Source organism: Lonchura striata, unplaced genomic scaffold (assembly GCF_046129695.1).
Source record: "Lonchura striata isolate bLonStr1 unplaced genomic scaffold, bLonStr1.mat Scaffold_197, whole genome shotgun sequence".
NCBI classification, from domain to species: domain Eukaryota; kingdom Metazoa; phylum Chordata; class Aves; order Passeriformes; family Estrildidae; genus Lonchura; species Lonchura striata.
The window spans coordinates 88,114-106,648 of record NW_027461126.1 but is presented as its reverse complement, the minus strand read 5'-3'; the positions used below and the strand labels follow the sequence as shown (position 1 = coordinate 106,648).

At 54.2% G+C, this 18,535-nt stretch overlaps 3 long non-coding RNA genes across 4 annotated transcripts in view; 2 read left to right on the top strand and 1 right to left on the bottom strand.

Annotated features, from left to right (window-relative positions):
* Positions 1–18,535, bottom strand: part of LOC144245864 (uncharacterized) — a 113,074-nt gene that overhangs the window by 56,187 nt on the left and 38,352 nt on the right. The window lies entirely within an intron of this gene.
* Positions 4,657–6,628, top strand: LOC144248618 (uncharacterized). The gene is made up of 2 exons (XR_013341919.1): positions 4,657–5,111; positions 6,362–6,628. It is a non-coding gene; the product is annotated as an uncharacterized LOC144248618 (long non-coding RNA).
* Positions 12,143–16,348, top strand: LOC144248617 (uncharacterized). The gene is made up of 2 exons (XR_013341918.1): positions 12,143–12,708; positions 16,195–16,348. It is a non-coding gene; the product is annotated as an uncharacterized LOC144248617 (long non-coding RNA).

The following is an 18,535-nucleotide window of genomic DNA, read 5'->3' as shown; positions in this document are numbered from 1 at the left end:
TAAGAGTAAAGCTTTTTTCTTTCAGTTCCTATCGGGTCTCAGGCAGGCTTTTTGTTCCGTTCTTTCCCGCGCGGACGCTTTGGGGCGTTCGCTGCCGAGGCCGTGCCGGCGGGGACGGCGCGGTACTGCCGCCGTGTGGGCAGAGAGCGGTACTGCAACCCGGCCGCCCTCTTGGGAGTGCCTTGGCGCGGACTCGCTTGAAAAGTGCTGCCGCCTTGTGGACACAGGGCGGTACTGCAACCCCGCCGCCCTCTTGGGAGTGCCTTGGCGCAGACTCGCTTGAAAAGTGCTGCCGCCTTGTGGAAAAAGGGCGGTACTGCGGCCCCGCCTCTCGCAGCCGCCCTCTTGGGAGTGCCTTGGCGTGGACTCGCTTGAAAAGTGCTGCCGCCTTGTGGACACAGGGCGGTACTGCGGCCCCGCCGCCCGCAGCTGCCCTCTTAGGAGTGGATTGGCGCGGACTCGCTTGAAAAGTGCTGCCGCCTTGTGGACAAAGGCCGGTACTGCGGCCCTGCCGCTCGCAGCCGCCCTCTTGGGAGTGGCTTGGCGTGGACTCGCTTGAAAAGTGCTGCCGCCTTGTGGACACAAGGCAGTAGTGCAGCCGCTCTGCCCGTGGCCGCACTCTTGGAAGTGGCTTGGCGCGGACTCGCTTGAAAAGTGCTGCCGCCTTGTGGAAAAAGGGCGGTACTGCAACCCCGCCGCCCTCTTGGGAGTGGCTTGGCGCGGACTCGCTTGAAAAGTGCTGCCGACTTGTGGGCACAGGGTGGTACTTCAGCCCGGCCGCCCTCTTGGAAGTGGCTTGGCGTGGACTCCCTTGAAAAGTGCTGCCGCCTTGTGGACAAAGGGCGGTACTGCGGCCCCGCCTCTCGCAGCCGCCCTCTTGGGAGTGGCTTTGCGTGGACTCGCTTGAAAAGTGCTGCCGCCTTGTGGACAAAGGCCGGTACTGCAGCCCGACCGCCCTCTTGGGAGTGCCTTGGCGCGGACTCGCTTGAAAAGTGCTGCCGCCTTGTGGACACAAGGCAGTAGTGCAGCCGCTCTGCCCGCAGCCGCACTCTTGGGAGTGCCTTGGCGCGGACTCACTTGAAAAGTGCTGCCGCCTTGTGGGCACAGGGCAGTAGTGCAGCCGCTCTGCCCGCAGCCGCACTCTTGGGAGTGCCTTGGCGCGGACTCGCTTGAAAAGTGCTGCCGCCTTGTGGACACAGGGCGGTACTGCGGCCCGACCGCCCTCTTGGGAGTGGCTTGGCGCGGACTCGCTTGAAAAGTGCTGCCGCCTTGTGGACACAGGGCGGTACTTCAGCCCGGCCGCCCTCTTGGAAGTGGCTTGGCGCGGACTCCCTTGAAAAGTGCTGCCGCCTTGTGGACAAAGGGCAGTAGTGCAGCCGCTCTGCCCGCAGCCGCACTCTTGGGAGTGCCTTGGCGCGGACTCCCTTGAAAAGTGCTGCCGCCTTGTGGACAAAGGCCGGTACTGCAGCCCGACCGCCCTCTTGGGAGTGCCTTGGCGCGGACTCGCTTGAAAAGTGCTGCCGCCTTGTGGGCACAGGGCGGTACTGCAACCCCGCCGCCCACGGCCGCCCTCTTGGGAGTGGCTTGGTGCAGACTCGCTTGGAAAGTGCTGCCGCCCTGTGGACAAAGGGCGGTACTGCAACCCGGCCGCCCTCTTGGGAGTGGCTTGGCGCGGACTCGCTTGAAAAGTGCTGCCGCCTTGTGGGCACAGGGCGGTACTGCAGCCCCCCAGCCAGCGCCCGGCAAAATCACCGAGACGGGGCGAGGGGCGGCAGCGAGCGGCGAGCGGGGCGATGTCTGTGAGTGAGGGGAGGGCTGGAGGCGGCTCCGCGGCGGCGCCGGATTAGGATGGCAGCGGCGAGGGAGGCTTTCTGTCCCGTTCCGGCCGCCGTCCGTACCGGAACGCTTTGTGCCTTTCTGTCCCTCGCCGGCCGCCGTCCCCCACGTGTCGGGAGCCCGGCGCCGCCGTGATGGCGGCGGGCGGTGGGACCGGGCTCGGGCGGCTCTGGAGGCGCTGCTGGAGGTGGGATTCGGGGCCCGGCGCGCTGAGGGCGGCGGCACCGGGGGGACAGCGGGGGAGGGCGGGCGGGAGCAGCCGGAGGGGACCCGGCACCGGGAATGGGATTGGGGGGGGGCGGGACACACGGACAGGCCCCGGAGCCCCCGGGACCCCCAAAACGCCACCGAGACCCCCAAAAAACCCCCCGGGACCCCTCAGAACCCTCTGGGACCCCCCAAAAATAACCGGGAGCCCCCCGGTCCCGCAGGGCGAAGGCGCTGGCGCTGACCGGGAACCGGGGAGTGGAGCCGGCCGTGGACTGGTGAGGGGGGACCCCAAGAACACTCCCGGCACCCCCAAAAATACCCGGCGGGATCCCCCAAAAACAGCCCCGGGACCGCCAAAAACAGCCTCGGGAACCCAAAAATTCCCTTCAGGACCCCAACCCCCCCCCAGGACCCCCAAAATTCCTCCCAAAAACCCCTTGAAACCTCCAAACTTCTCCCCAGGACTCCAAAGCCCTCCCTGGGACGCCCAAAATTCTCTTTGGGACCCCAAAACTCCCCCTGGGACCTCCAAATTTCCCTTTAGGACCCCTGAAATTCCTCCTGGGACCCCCAAAACCCCCTGAGACCCCAAAAGTCCTCCTGGGATGCCCCAAAGACCTTCCAGAACCCCCCAGAACCCCCTCCAATTTTGGGTCCCCCCCCCGATTCGGGGTTCCCCCCGGTTTTTGGGTCCCCAGGCTGGTGGCTCATGAGGACGACCCCGACTCGGACCCCGAACTCCCCCCGGGTTTGGGGGCGCCGCCCGCGGGCCTGGGGGGGCCCCGGCAGCCGCCGGCCCCCGAGGACGAGACCCAGAAGTGAATTTTGGGGGTCGGGGGGGAATTTGGGGGTTGGGGAGGAAAATTTGGGGTATGAGGAGCTCAGGGATATTTTGGGGTTCAGAGTGGTTAATTTGGGGTTTCAGGGTGTTTATGGGCAGGGTTTTCGGGTATTCTCGGGAGGGCTTTGGGGTATTCTTTGGTGGGTTTTAGGATATTTTTGGGTGGATTTTTTGGGGTATTTTTGGGAGGGTTTTGGGCTGGTTTTGGGGCATTTTATGGTGAGTTTTTTGGATATTTTTAGGAGGGTTTGGGTAGTTTTGGGTGGGTTTTTGGGGGCATTTAGGACGATTTTGGGGTATTTTTGGGTGGGTTTTGGGCTGAAGGCGGCTCAGCGGCGGCGCTGGAGAAGGATGGCAGCGGCGAGGGGGGCCCGGCGGGGCCCTGCCTTTGCCAGCCCCTCCTGCCGCCCTCCTTGGAATGGTTTGGGGCAGTATGGGGTTATTGAGGTAGGAGTAATTATTTTGTTGTTGTTGATTTAATGTGGGGTTTTTTTGTTTGTTTGTTTGTTGTTGTCGTTTGATGTATTTGGTTTGTAGAGCAGGAACTGTAGACAGAATCCTGCAGAAGTAATATGGAATTTGTCCTCCCAAAACCCGCCCGGCTTCCAACCACTTTCAGCACGTGGTCTTCCTTAGCAGCACATGGTTCCCCCACACTTGGGAGCCGGTGCACTCTACTTTTCTCTCCTCCTTTGCTGACAGATCCTGCTGAGGCTGAGGACAAAGCCCTACCCCTACACGGACAAGGCAGCAGACCTGGTTCGGGAAGCCAGCGTGCTCCAGGCTGCTCCAGGACTCTGATCAAACATCAGCATCCCCGTCTCTCACGTTGATGGTACGTGGTAACCCCTTAAGAACAGAATTCCACCTTTTCTAACCCTAAGCAGCAAACTGGGGACGGATAACTCTAGAAATCCTGTCATGTAAGGACCTCCAGGATTCAGCCCTCCATGTGTCCTTGGTATCAGAGGTTGGAATTGCAGAGTTGCCACTTTACCCCCAGACGTAATTTTTGATGTGGTTGTGCCACTTTAACAGTATTTGAAATCTCTCTTCGTGTTCTTGCAGCAGCATTTTCGAAGCACAATGGAAATCTAGCCCTTCTGCCGGGAGCGGTTCACAGATTCGTGGAATCCCAGAAGGGTTTGGATGGGAAGGCACCTTTTTTTAAAGCTCGTCCCGTTCCAGCCCCTGCCATGGGCAGGGACACCTTCCACCATGCCAGGGTGCTCTAAGCCCTGTCCAGCCTGGCCTTGGACACTTCCAGGGATCCGGGGGCAGCCACAGCTTCTGTGTGCAACCTGTGCTGAGGTGCCCTGAGGAAATGTGTGAGCCGGAGGGAGCCGGGGCCGGGCGGAGGGAGCCGAGCTGTGGGAGTGGGCGAATGGAGGCGGGAGCGGGCGGGACTAGGCGAGCGTGGGCGAAAGCGGCCGAAAGGGGCCGAGGAGGCGAGCGGAGCCGAGCTTTGCCGAGTTCAGCCGAGGCGAGCCGAGCTTTGCCGAAGAGGCGAATGGAGGCGAATGCGGCCGGAAATAGCCGAGCGTGGCCGAAAGTAGCCGAAGCTGGCCGAGGAGGCGAGTCCAGCCGAACGGAGCCGAGCTCTGCCGAGCGCAGCAGCCCGGGCGGGGCTGAGCCGGGGCGGAGCCGGGGCGCCGGGAGGATCCCCTCCTGTCCCTCTCTCTCCCGCTCCATGCCCCTGCCCGTGTTCAGTTACCTCTCTTTCCCCCGTTTCCGTGTCCCCCCCAAACCCGGCTCCTTCCTTTCCTGTCCTGTCCCTGCCCCGCTGCTCCGTTCCATTCCCCCTCTCGGTGGTGTGAGATGAGATTTGAGCCCTTTCTGACACCCACGCGTGCTCTTTGTGTTGTCAAATCCCGCGTGTGAGCCAGAAGCTCTCCCTGCCTATTTTGCAGGTGGATGTGCCATTCAAAGCCCTGGAGGCAGGGCTGAGCACCGGCGAGCCGCGCGTGGCTGCTCTGCACAGGGGGCGTGGCAGGAAACACTCGCTGAGTGCCGGAGGAGCGAACGGGAGCCTTGGCCCTGCCATCCTCTGGGATCTCCGGGGACACTGCAAGCACTGGCAAAGAGCCGAGAGCCATGGGAGCAGCGCTGAGCGAGGCTGTGTCCCAGCCAAGGAGTTCCTCCTGTGTCCCTTAAGAGGATACCCCAGGGCTGGTTTTCTGCATCAAGACTTCTGATCAGACCATCTGTAGACCTCTGGCTTAATGTAAATATTTATTTATATGTTTGTCTCTGACAGCAAAGCACGTATCTCCTGACTTCCCTGCTATTCAGTATCTGCTGAACTGGCTGTGCATTTTTCCTAAGCTAAGGAAAACCCTCCCTCTGATTCTGTAATTTCCAAAGGAGCAGCATTGAGTCACTTATGTTTTTCTTGTCTCCATAACTTTAGCTTGACTCGTGCTCAAGGACAGGAATGACTCAAGAACTGTATGTGGTGAATTGTTAGTTTGGCAGGGGTTTTTGCAAATTCAGGGCTAAAATGTGATGTAAGAAAAGGCTTTTATTGCAGCAGTTAGATTTTTGCAGCATGGCAGATTTTCAAGCCTCTAAGTAAATCACTTCATTCAGATTTAAACTCTCTTGAAATATGCTTGATATGTTTTGGGGTTTTTTTCATTGTTATGCTACTTTTCGTTTTGGTTTGATTTGGCTTTCTTTTTTGCCTGGCGTGGGAAAATTTTACAGCTCTCACTTTTTTCTTCTCCAGTTGAGTATAGTGTTACCTTCTTAATTCAAAAACCATTTGCTGTATGGAAAAAGCACCTTGCCTTTGTGAAGGGCCAGGTGGGAACTGTTTTAATGGCCAGTGGCACAGCCCTGTAGCACACAATTCCCAGGAAGTGGGGAGCCCTCTGCCAGGCAGAGCCACCTGGCCAGGTTCCTGCGGGTGCTGCTGCTGTACCCGGCTGATGAGGTGAGAAGCAGCTTGGCTTTATTGCCAAAATAAAACTCACCCGTTTTCCTATGAATCCCAGCAAAGTGGTCCCAAAGGCTCTGTCACTCAGTCTCTGCTTCCATTGGTGTGGAGAGGCTGGATCCCAGTTATCACCCCAGCAGTGCCCCTGCCTCCCTTTTCCCCACTTTTCTGTTCCAGTCGTGCGAAATATTCAGGCTTTGTTTTCTTCCCCCTGCGGTTCACTGCAGATCCCAGAAAACCCACAGGAGGGAAGATCATTCCTTGTGCTTCCACCTCCAGGTGAGAGAGGAGATGGTCACATCCTAGGAGCCTGATTTTGGAATGTTTTCTGGAATTGGCCCAGTGGCTTTTACTTCTGGGGTTCCTGGAGTCTGTCCGTGGCAGGTCCAGCCCGTGCTTCAACTGAGAGCCCTCAGTCCGCAGGGAAATGAACCTTTGGGGAAGTTCTTACAGCTCTGCTTAGTGCTTTATGAATGGTGATGATTTTCTGGAAGTAGGCTGTCCATTCTGACCCTTTTTCTTCCCTCTCCCTGCAGACTGTACCTGCTGAGAGGCTGAGGTGAGACCAGGATCTGTAAAATCCCTGACTCTCCGTGTTTTCCCGAGGCTGAAGCCGTGTTTGCTGTCAGTGACGACAGGGTGGGAGATGCTAAACACTGAAAACTTTAGGGTTTTTCCCCTGAACTCCCCAAGACTCTCTGCAGCTGTGCCCTGTCTATCTCTTGAAAGAGTTTCTGGATTTACAAAGGTTTTTACATTCTGCAATATTTATCTATAACTCGATTAAAAAGAATCCTACTGTATCAATGTGGTGTTGATTACTTTGTTTGAGTCGGTTAATTAAAGCGAATTGTTGGTAAGGGGTTTGAGCATCCCTTAGTTGGAGCTGGCAGCTCTTATTTAATTTCTCTTCATTCCTTTAATTTCTTTCAATTATTTCTTAAGCCATTACTGCAATTAGGATGCACGGTAAGGACAAGAGCATTTCTGCCCTGCTGGATTGGGAAATCCGAGCCCAATTCCTTGGAGAGATTGAGGGGATGGGGATCTGTGCCTCAAGCTGGGTTTTGACAGTGGGAATTTGGTGAGGAAGGAAGAGGAGAGATCCCACGGAAAGTGGCTGAGGCCAGTTCCGCTGGCTTTGGGTGCTCCTACCCCCGAGAAAATCATCCTGGCTGAAGGGAGCTGGAAGAAGCCAGGGGGCTGCGCCGGGGGCTGTGCAGGGACCCCAAACCCTGGTCAGGGGCGCTGGGCAGTGCCAGCTGCAGAGGAACGCTGCAGAGGGGCTGCGCTGGAGCCCCTCAGCTTCCATGCAGAGATGCTGGCACTGCGGGGCTTTCGGGACACTGCCGAGAGGCTCCGCTGCCAGAGCCGGGGAGTTCTCCCGTTCTCTTCTGTCGTGCTGGGCACCTGGCAAGTCCTTCGAGCCCCGCAGGCTGCCAGTGCCAGCGGAGCAGCTGGAATCACAGACGGTCACACAGAAACCGGGCTGGGAGAGCAAATGAGCTCTTCCATGTTGTTTTTCACAACGCGTTTTGGATTTATACCAGAATCTCTTCTCTCCCCTCAGACCCCGTACCCCTGACTTTTGAGTTTTCTCACAGAAATGTCTCGGCCTGCACCGGGAAAAAGAAAATTCCCTGGCACGGCGGGGAGCGGCGGGGTTTGGGGGTGCTGGGGCGGCACGGGGGTCCCCGCGCCCCGGCCGGTCTCGGTCAGCCCCGGGAAATCGCCGCCGCCGCCGGCTCCGCCCCGGCGCCGCCCCGGTGCTCCGGCCCGAGAGAGACCCCGACCCGCCCGCCGGGGCAGAGGCGGCACCGCCGGGAGCCGAAGCGGCAGCCCCGGGCCCATCCCGGCGGGCCGGGAGCGATGGCCCCGCCTCCATCCCGGGCGGGCCGGAGCCTCAGGGGCGGGGCCGGGCCGGAGCCTCAGGGGCGGGGCCGGCGCTGGCTCAGGTGCGCGGGACCGCGGGGCACCTGCGTGGGGTGGGGCCGAGGTTATTTAAGTGCCGGGAATCGCTGCAGCCGCCATTTGCTCACTCGGAGCGCAGTGAGGGCGGTGGGTTCTGTGCGGGCTCCGCAGCTTCGCCCTTCTCTCCTTCCCCCCCTTTACTCTTCCTTCCTCCTGCTCCCATTCCTCTTCTTTTCCTGCCTTTCCCCCGTTTTCCTCTCCTCCCCAAAGCCGACTGCTTTCGCTCCCCTTTTGTGCCCCCTTCTACTCTTCCTTCCTTCTGCTCCTATTCCCCTTCTTTGTCTTCCTCCTTTTCCTTCTCGTCCCATTTCGGCCTCCCCTCCCGTCCCACCATCTACCCTTCCTTCCTTCTCTCCATATTTCTGTTTTTTCTCCCCTAAACCCACTCTCCCTCCTCCCCCAAATGCGACCCCCCCACTCGTCCCTCACCTGTCCCTGCCCCGCTGCTCCGTTCCATTCCCTCTCTCTTCCCTCCTCTGTCCCGTCCCTCTTTCCCCCTGCCGGTCTTTCCCTTCCCCGCCCGCTTTCCTCGCAGCCCGACCTCCCTCCCCACCTTCCCGCATGCTCCGCTCTGCTCCCCTGTTCTCGTTCCCCGTTCCCCTTTTCCTTCTTTCCTCGCAGCCGCGGGGCTCGGGGCGCCGCAGAATAAAGCCCAGAGGGCCGGAGCCGGCGCCCCCCGCCCTCGCTGGGGTCCCCACACGGGGCCGGAGCCGCTCTGCGGGTCCCCCCATTGCAGTCTAATACACGGCCCGACACTGCCGGGGTGCGGCTTTCCCGACATCACACTGGGGGTCGGGCTGGGGGTCGGGAGGGGGTCCTGGGGGGAGGAGGGTGGGGGGGTTAGGAAGGGTCACTCTGCGCCGTGAACAGAAATAAAAAAACACACGACCGCCGGTCCCCTCCAGCGCCCCCCCCACCCCCCCACCCCCCCCACCCACCCCCCCCCCACCCCCACCCACCCCCCCCAACCCCCCCCCCCCCACCCCCCACCCCCCACTCCTCCCCCCGGGTCCCGGTCCGGAGAAGGGGGTCCCGGAGAGGGGGCGGGGCTGGAGGGGGGAAGGCCCCCCCTCCACCCCGCCCCCCTCCCCCGGACCCCCTCCTCCGGAGGGGGCCCACCCTGGCCCCCCCCCCCCCCCCCGGGACCCCCTCCTCCGGAGGGGGCCCTTCCTAACCCCCCCACCCTCCTCCCCCCAGGACCCCCTCCCGACCCCCAGCCCGACCCCCAGTGTGATGTCGGGAAAGCCGCACCCCGGCAGTGTCGGGCCGTGTATTAGACTGCAATGGGGGGACCCGCAGAGCGGCTCCGGCCCCGTGTGGGGACCCCAGCGAGGGCGGGGGGCGCCGGCTCCGGCCCTCTGGGCTTTATTCTGCGGCGCCCCGAGCCCCGCGGCTGCGAGGAAAGAAGGAAAAGGGGAATGGGGAACGAGAACAGGGGAGCAGAGCGGCAGTCGAGGGGAAGGGGACGAGGACAGGGGGCCGGTGGGGAGAGGTCGGGGTGTGCAGGGCAGCTGGGGAGGGGCCTGGGGGGAGAGCCGGGTGAAGGAAAAGAAAGATTGAAGGCAGCTTTGGGGAAGGAGGCGGAATGTGTGGAGGGGGAAAGGCATCACGGAAAGGCGGCAGGAGGAACCGGGAGCGCGTGGGGGGGAGCAGGGGGAGGGGGCACGGGGGAGCCCGGCTGGGGAGGGAAGGAACAGGGACACGATGGAGGGACAGGATAGTGTAGGGGTGAGTAGGGGAATAGAGAGGGAGGACAAGGAAAGGGGTGTAGGGGGGCCCGCCCGGGAGGGAGGGAGGGGAGGGCTAGGGGGGAGAGGGAGGGGGGGGGGTTTGGGGGGGGGGAGGGTGTAGGGGGTGGGGGAGGGGAGGAAAGGAGGGTAGATAGGAGAGGTACAGAGAAAAAGAAATACAAAAGAAAAGAAACGCGCAAGAAAAGCAAAAGAAACAGAGATATGGAGCCCGACCGGTCGTAACCTCCCGCTCCGAGCGCCCAGCACCAAATGGCTCCGCCGCGCTCGCCCCGCGGTTTAAATACCCGCGGCCCCGCCCCGCGCAGGCGCGCTGGGGCCCCGCGCACCTGTGCGCGCACCTGTGCTGGCCCCGCCCCCGGCCCCGCCCCCCGCCCGTAAATGGCGGCGGCTCCGCGCCCGCCCCGTGTTCTGTGTGGATGCTCGGACGGACTGCGGCGGGACCGGCGCTCGGAGCTCCGTGCGGGGATCGGATCGGGGCAGCTCCCGGCCTGCGCGGCGTCCGAGGCGCTCAGCTGAGATCGGGATCGGGATTTGGGTCCTGGGCCCGCCGGTGTCTGCTGGGGGAGCCGGGCAGAGCCGCTCCTTCCTCGGCGGGCAGGGAGGGGGTGCCGGGGCCGGCGGATCGAGGCGGGATCGCGGCTGGGATCCGGACCGGCAGCGCCGCGGCCGGGAGGAGCCGCTCCGGGACGGGCGCCGCCGCTCCAGCTGCGGCCGGCCCGGGGCTCGGGTCCCGCCGGGGCTCGGGTCCCGTTCTCGCTGTGGCCGCGGGGAGCTGGGGCTGCGTCGGGGCCGGGACCCCATCGGCACCGCCGCTCCCGCAGCGCCGCCTCCGGCCCCGCGGGCGGACACGGAGCCGCCCCGCAGCCCCCGCGGGATGCCGAGCCCCCCCGCCCCGGTAGCCCCGTGGCCACCGCGCTCCCCTGCGAGCAGCAGCGCCCGCCTCCCCCGCCCCGTGTCCGCATCCCCGGGGGAGCCCCGCCGGACGAGCGGGGCTGCGGCGCCGCGGCCGGGAGCGGCCGCTCCGCCGGGGCCGCTGCTCCCGCTCCGGCTGTGCCCGGTGCGGGGCTGGAGGCGCCGGAGCCCCCGAAGGGCAGAGAGCACCTCCTGTCCTTGGCTCTGCGGGGCGGGAGCTGCCGTGCCCTGCCCGTGGCTCGCAGCGTGCCGAACGCACGTCCCGGCACGGGCACCGGCGCACGGGACAGCGCTGGCACGGACACGGCTGAAGGGCTGCCCGCGGCTCCTCGGCCAGGGGCTGCTCCCCACAGGCACGCAGGGATGCTTCAGCCCGGACAGCCGACAGCGACAGCCGACAGGGACCCCAGGGAACGGCTGGCATTACCTGGGAATGGAGGCACGGGCCGTTTGCAGAGGGGCTCTGACGGCAATCCCTGTTGCCGACCTCCCCGAGCTCCCACACAGCTGCCAGGTATGTTCCAGCCACCCCAAATCTCCTCCCTCTTTTCCAGCCTGAGGCCATCATTCACCAGCAGCATTTCAGCCAAGGCAATCTTCCTTCACGGGTACTAAATGCCAAGCAAGAGCCTCGGAGATGCCTTGAAATCAGAGGTTCGAGTGCGATGATGTTCGGAGATTTCCAGGGAGCCAGCTGGAGGTGCAGAAGGGATGGAAAACTCTCACAGGTGGGTCCCACTGGAGGTGTGCTGCAGGCAGGGATGTGCATCCCTTTCCTGAGGAAAACGGACATGCCGAGGCTCTGAAAGGAGCTGAGCTTCTGCAGGAGAGATGTTCTGCCTCAGCACAGGCCGGGAGCACATCCAGCCACCGCCTTGTCCTGCTTTAAAACATTAACTGGAGCCTGAGCTCCGGGTGGGGAGGGAGCTGAGAGCCGGAGGGGCAGGAGCAGGGATGGGAGATGAGGCTGCTGGAATGTCACCTGGAGCAGCTGAACATGTTCTGTCCCTGCAGGAGCCAAAGCAGATCCCTCCTGGCCAGGCTGGATGGGAGATGAGGCTGCTGGAATGTCATTGGAGCAGCCAGGAGCCAAAGCAGATCCCTCCTGGCCGGGCTGGATGGGAGATGAGGCTGCTGGAATGTCACCTGGAGCAGCCAGGAGCCAAAGCAGATCCCTCCTGGCCGGGCTGGATGGGAGATGAGGCTGCTGGAGTGTCATTGGAGCAGCCAGGAGCCAAAGCAGATCCCTCCTGGCCGGGCTGGATGGGAGATGAGGCTGCTGGAATGTCACCTGGAGCAGCCAGGAGCCAAAGCAGATCCCTCCTGGCCGGGCTGGATGGGAGATGAGGCTGCTGGAATGTCACCTGGAGCAGCCAGGAGCCAAAGCAGATCCCTCCTGGCCGGGCTGGATGGGAGATGAGGCTGCTGGAATGTCACCTGGAGCAGCCAGGAGCCAAAGCAGATCCCTCCTGGCCGGGCTGGAGGGCAGCTGCTGGATCTGCTGTGGGGGAAAACTCCCTGCCCCTGCCAGGAGCGCTGGCTCTGCTCTTCCTCCAGCTCCTGAGCAGTGTCAGGGCCACCGTGAGGGAGTTCAAACCCAAAAAATCCCCACAGCCCACGGAGTGAATGATCCCAGCAGAGAAACGCAGCATTGAAATAAAAATCTTACAGCTCTGTCAAAAAGGCTGTGACATCGCTGCAACGGGATTGCCAGGAACCTTCTGGTTTGCTCTCGGAATGCTCTTGGTTCTCTTTTGTGTATTTTTAGTCCCTCAGTGGACAGCTTGTAGAATTTATTCTGGGACTTAGAGGTTGAGCAGGGTTGGCTCAGGATTGACCTTCACCTCTGGTGCCGCTTTGCGCAAACACAACGTGGCCGGGCTGGGTGAACTCGTGACCTCAGCTTTCCCCTCCAAAATGTCCCTCGCTTATTTCCCTGGGGTGAGCTGGGATTTTGGCCCAGACTGTCACTCCTCACCTCCCCGTGCCCGCGCGGTGTCCGTTGTGTTCCCCACGGTGCCCTGGGGACACCGGCGGGTCCCTTTGCCTTTCTCCTGCCCCTTTCCAGCCCGAGGCTCCTCTGCCCTCGTCCCACACACAGCACAGGGGCACCGAAGGGGAAAGGCTCCAGAAAACATTTCTGCGATTCCTCAGCAATTCTTTCAATTCCCCGGGGAGAGGAGCGTGAACTCACAGCCACCGAGGCCTGACGGGTTCCTGCAGCGAGAGCTCGGCGCGTGTCCGCAGAGGTGAGTGCGGCACCCGAAAGGAAAAAGCGCGGGAGACAAACGTGATTTCTTTTGCTTCAAAGTTATTGCAAGTTCTTAAAGCCCGACCAACTTTTGCTCTTGCTTTTGGTCGGGTGGAGCAGGAGCAGTGGGCAGAGGTGGTGCCATTGATGCGGACGTGCCCGATGCTTTCTGGGGCAGAAAAGGGAGATTAAGCTCGCCTTACGTCAAGCAGCTATTTAAAAAGATTTATAGCTCTTTAAACGTAGCGCCCTTTAATTACCATAATGTTTCTTCCACGATTTTAACTAATTCTCGGTGTATTTTATAAAACTTAAAATAACACCTCCTCCCCATAAAACAGACTCATCAAGCATTAGACAAAAATTCCTTGTGCCAGTCTCAGGCTTCCACATCTAACAGGAGACCCTCCCCGTAAGCAAACAAAAAAATCAAAATAACGTACCAAAACTAGTCCTTGCTAACATTAAAAATACAGCTCGACCGTATCCAAAAAACCCCCGATTTTATTTCTTCCAAATGCCAAATACTCTTCAAATTCTAAATCAAAAAACTCTTAAAAAACAAAAACCATTTGTCCAAGCCCACAAAAAATATAAAACAATCCAATCGATATCCTACATTTAACAAAACCCACTACACAAATTAGTACCATTTGAAATGTAACATAAATAAAAATCTATGACTAAGAAACATATCTCCCAATAAATAAAACCACTCGGTAAAGATATAAGTAATAATCTCAACTCAACAAGCTAAAATTTCTCCAAAACCAAAAGACTTAAAAAACCTTCAATACTTATAAATAACAACATTCAATATGTTAAGTGTTAGTAAAATCAAACAAACTTAAATGTCAATGCATTTAAATAAATACATTAAGTTTCTTTTTATCTATTAAAATTAAGTTTATTATTCCTTACTATCAAAATTCATTCAGTCTAAATTTAAATGTTATGTAATATAACTTACCCTAAATTTTATTAAAAATCACTTCTCTAAACTATACAGTATATGGTTAATTTTATTTAAAAAAAATGAAACTACTCAAATTACAACAACTAAAAGAAAACACTAACAAACACCTATTCAGAAGTTAAAAAAATATAGTGTATTATGTCATCAATTTCATCAAAAATTCTGTTCTTCATTACAATCTCTACTCTTTTTATCTTTCATAAGTAACACCAAAAAATAGCAATTACTATTCATATCATGCTATTTAAGAATTTTACTCTATTTCCTTAATATATATTTTTAAAGTTATCCTAACTTCTTCAAACACTTACTACTAATATACTAATTATATAATAATTTTTATAATAAGCAATATTTATTAAATATTATTATAATATTTACAACCAACTTTCATGTACTTTGTTATCTCTTTATATAATGATCTAAAAAACACATAAAATTTCTAATTCCTACTTTTTTTATTCTCTACTTATACAGCTCTTAAAACAAGTTAACCCTCTAACTAATCTCTACACTAACTCTATAATTTAACCTAATGTTATCTCACAGTTTTAAATATTTTTCAAGACTAAAAAAAAATATATTTTATTAAAAACCTCCTCCAGACTGTTAATCTTATCACTTTCCTCAGTTATTATTACAAAATCACTTCAATGTAAAACCCGACTACAACATTAATTTCTATTTCTAAGTTTCACACTAAGTAATCGCTCTCTCATACATTTTCTCCACCTTCACACTCTCAATATCCAAATCCAAACTCACAATCCTGTCCATAACCACTTTCAAATCTTTAAACAAAAGTTTACTATACTCAAATCTATTCTAAAAACACTTCTAAAAAATCCAATTATTAAATAATGTAATTCATCTTTAATCCTAACATTTTTACTCTTAACTACTATTTTTAGAAACATTATATAAGAATACATTAAGTAACATTCACCAATTAAAATTTAAACTAGAACCTAACCCTAACTCTACCTAAATAAAATAATTAACAAGAAACCCAAATATTTTCTACGTCAAAAATAAAATTCAAATAATTTTAACTTAACAATTTAACTTTATCGATATAACAAATAAACTTATTTTTATTTTAAACTTAAAAAATCATTATCCACACATAATTATTTAACTTGCTACTAATTTAACATTTATCAACTGTTAAAAACTCTAAAATAACGTACCATCTTTTAATACTTACTAATGATATAATTTCACCTATGTTACTAATTATAGATGTTATCTAAGTAATTCCTAATTATTGTCAATTTCTTCTTTACTACGTACATTATTTTATTCTTATATTTCTTCATGCTTATAACTGAAAAATTATAACAACTTATACCATTATCTTGCAAGTCTCTATACAATTTTATAAAACAAAACTTAACAAGACTTATTTCTCATGTCAAAACATAAAGTTTACTTATATCTCAACAAGTACAAAAACCCAAGTCAATTTCAATAAGGACCATAAAACCAGATCACACAAAAAACACACTCGCCACTCCACAAATAAAACACCAATGTAAATACAAAGATACACTACACTATGTAAATACAAATGGTAGATTACGCGAGAATTGCAACATACGCCTGACGTCTTGTACTGCACCCACCAAAATATAGAAACTTTAGGTTTTTTTATAAATATAAAAATCAATATTATAAACATCTTATTTAATAACTTACAAAGTATAAAATTCTATCAAATATTATACTTCTACTCTCTTTACTTTATTTACTTTTAATTATATCACTTTACCAATTAACCAACCTAAAACAAACATTTCAGTAACTTTAACTAAAGTTTCAAGTTTAAATACTTTGTATTTATCTAGCGCTTCTCAAAAAAAATCCATTCTTTACCTACTTACTTAATATACCAATAAAAAACATTACAAGTAATCCATATAATTAAAAAGCCCTTACATTATTAGCTCTTAATATAAAAATAGTTACCAATTTAAAACAAAAAAGTCATTTATCCATCAATAGTAATCAAAATATAAAAGTAATTTTAAGCCTTGAAACTTAAAAATGGTAGGATCACATTTTATACCACCTATTACTTCAACAACACTAAAATAATTAAATCAATTGAAATATTATCTAAATAAACGATCTAATTCTACATCCCTTACACTAAATACCTTTCTAACAAATATAAAATATTAAATACGCAGTTTTACAAAAAATCAACAATAAATTTTCTTTTATTAACACACAAACATAAATATAAAAATTGAATAAAAGTTATAAATGCATCTAATCACATAAAATCTACTTATAAAAGTGTACAACTTTAAGAAATATCAAAAATAAGAATAACTAATATAACAATAAATAAAATTTAACACCATAATTTTAAAATCTTATAACAAAATTATACATTTAAATTATATTATTATAATAATAATAACGATAACACCTTCTTTATGTTAATATATGCAACAAATGCTTAACAAAATCCATTAATAATTTTATTTTTTTTTAATACAGAGGGAGAGGGGAGACGTGGGAACGGGAAAACCAGAAACTCCCACGGACACTGAAAGATTTGATCTGCAGCCTCGGGAGAAGCTGGGATTGATGTGCAAGTACAAGACGCGGGCATTAAGCAGGAAAAGAATGAAATAAAAGGCAATCCCTTCTGTTTCTGTGGCTGTCAGTGAGAGCCTGCCCCGGCTGAGCGAGAGAGAAACCGCGTGGGCACGATGGGGAAGGGCTCGCAGGGCAGGGCTGGGGCTGTGTGGGCTGAACGGAGAGTTTGCACCTTCTGACAGGAGGCGCTGAGCAAAAGTCCCCTCGGTGCAGCGGAGCCGAGCGAAGGCGCTGGGCTGGAAAAGCCAAATAAAGGCCGGGGTCAGAAATTCCGGCTGCCTCGGAACAAAGAGCCGTGAGCGCTCCTGAGCCCCGGCAGCTGCTCGCTCTGTGAACCCCCACGCGCCGGGGCTGGGTTTGCCTGAGCCCCGAGTGCCCCCGGCCCAAGAGCAGCCCCGGCCCTTCCCTGCTGAGCGCGCAGCGATCGCAAAGGAAAAAAGGAAACTCTGGCCGGCAGGGCTCTCTCTGCGTGGGTTAGGGCAGGGCCCTGCGGGGAGCAGGGCGCTCCAGCATGGACAGCCCGGATCCAGAGCAGCTCCAGGGCTGAGCAGCGGGCTGGGGACAGCTGGGGACAGCCGTGAGCAGAGCCCGTCAGCCTCCCTCCGGGGCTGGGACTGCCTCGAGCACACAGCTCCTGCCAGGTGTGGCACCTTCAGACTCCTCGCCACAAACGAGTTCTGATCTCGCTCTCGGGGTGACCTGCACCTCCTCCCCAGAAACCGCAGGAATTAGAATTTCGGGCCGCTTTTACAAACTTTACGTCAGCTTTGCAAATGCAAATCCCAGTGGGTCCCTGCTTCCCAGAGCGCCGGTCCTCAGCCATCTCCACTTCCCTGGAAAACTGCTCCAGCTCCAGGCTGTACCAAGGTGAGCACAAGTCTGGAGAGGTCAGAACCCTCACCTGGACCGCTGCACTCGGAGCGAGATCCAGCTACAAATGGAATTCCAGAAACGGCCTCCAAAATGTTCCATAATCACACCTTTAAAATGGCTCCACAGGGCAACGGCTCCCGTGCCAGAGCGGCACCTGCACGAGTCCTTGTGCCAGCCCTGGCGCCCTGAAAAACACAAGAAACCAACATCACACAGGCCTTGTTTGCAGAATTCCTGATCCAAGCCCTCACCTGTCCTGCCCAGCACCGAGGGAAATCTGACACGGTATTCATAGGTAACCTTTGCTGAGAGCGGCCATCACCCCGGTCCTCCAGCCTGGGCAAGGTTTTGCAGCGAATGGACCCAACTTCTAACCCTGGACCTAAATTTCTGTCAGCTTTTGTTAGAAAGATACTGGAGAGTAAATCCTACAACAGATTTAAAACGTTGCGCAAGGAATAACCGGCCCAGACAAAACCAAACCACCCCCATCTCTGCTCCACCCCATTTCTCCCAATTTTGGGAGAAATACTGATAGAGTTTGTAAAGACTCCCCTTCCCTGCTGCACCGTCCTTCACTGCACGTCCCTGTTGAGAGAGAAATGGAACTGGAAACAAGTTTTAAAGGATGAGTTTGTAAATAAGACTAGATACTTTAGAGAAATAGAACTATGAAAGATGCACTCTAATAAGATTCATGAGGGGTAATTTCAGATGATTGGTTTTAAGGCATAGTGTAGCAAAAGCTAATAGGCCAAGAAACGCTTATAATGTATTGTAATTAGGAAATAGTTGGCTTCTGATTGCGGTGGCATGAATTATAACATCTGTATTGTCTCACCCTTCACGTGAGACTGAAAATGAAATAAAAGTTTTTAAAAACACTTCTCAGTTGCCTTATTTCTGGGTCAGAAAAGGGCATAATCTGATAAACTGGTGCGTTGTGTGAGGAAGATTTATCTCTCTCAATGTCCTATTCCATGGCATTTCTAAGTCAGCGTTTCTTATCTCAAATTTTCCATTCAGATACATACTATGTAAACCTCCTGTCAAACTCTGACAATTTTCTGCAAGTCCATTTCCCACAGCAGAACTGCTCCCTGCCCAGCACAGGAGCTGCGAGTGCTGTTGCAGGGCACAATGCCTGAAGGAACACCGGAGCTGTGACATTAAAACCAGCAAAAGCAATTACTAAGTAAAAGAGATCCTCACCTGCTCCAAGAACTGAACCTCTGTGGCTCATCCTCACGGGGTGAACCTGCTCCAGGGAGGACTCTCCACGCAGCCCCCGAGACCTGGGGTCAGACGCTGCCCTACCAGCAGAAGAACAAGGGGTTAGTGAAGCTTTTTGGACACATTCTGGCCT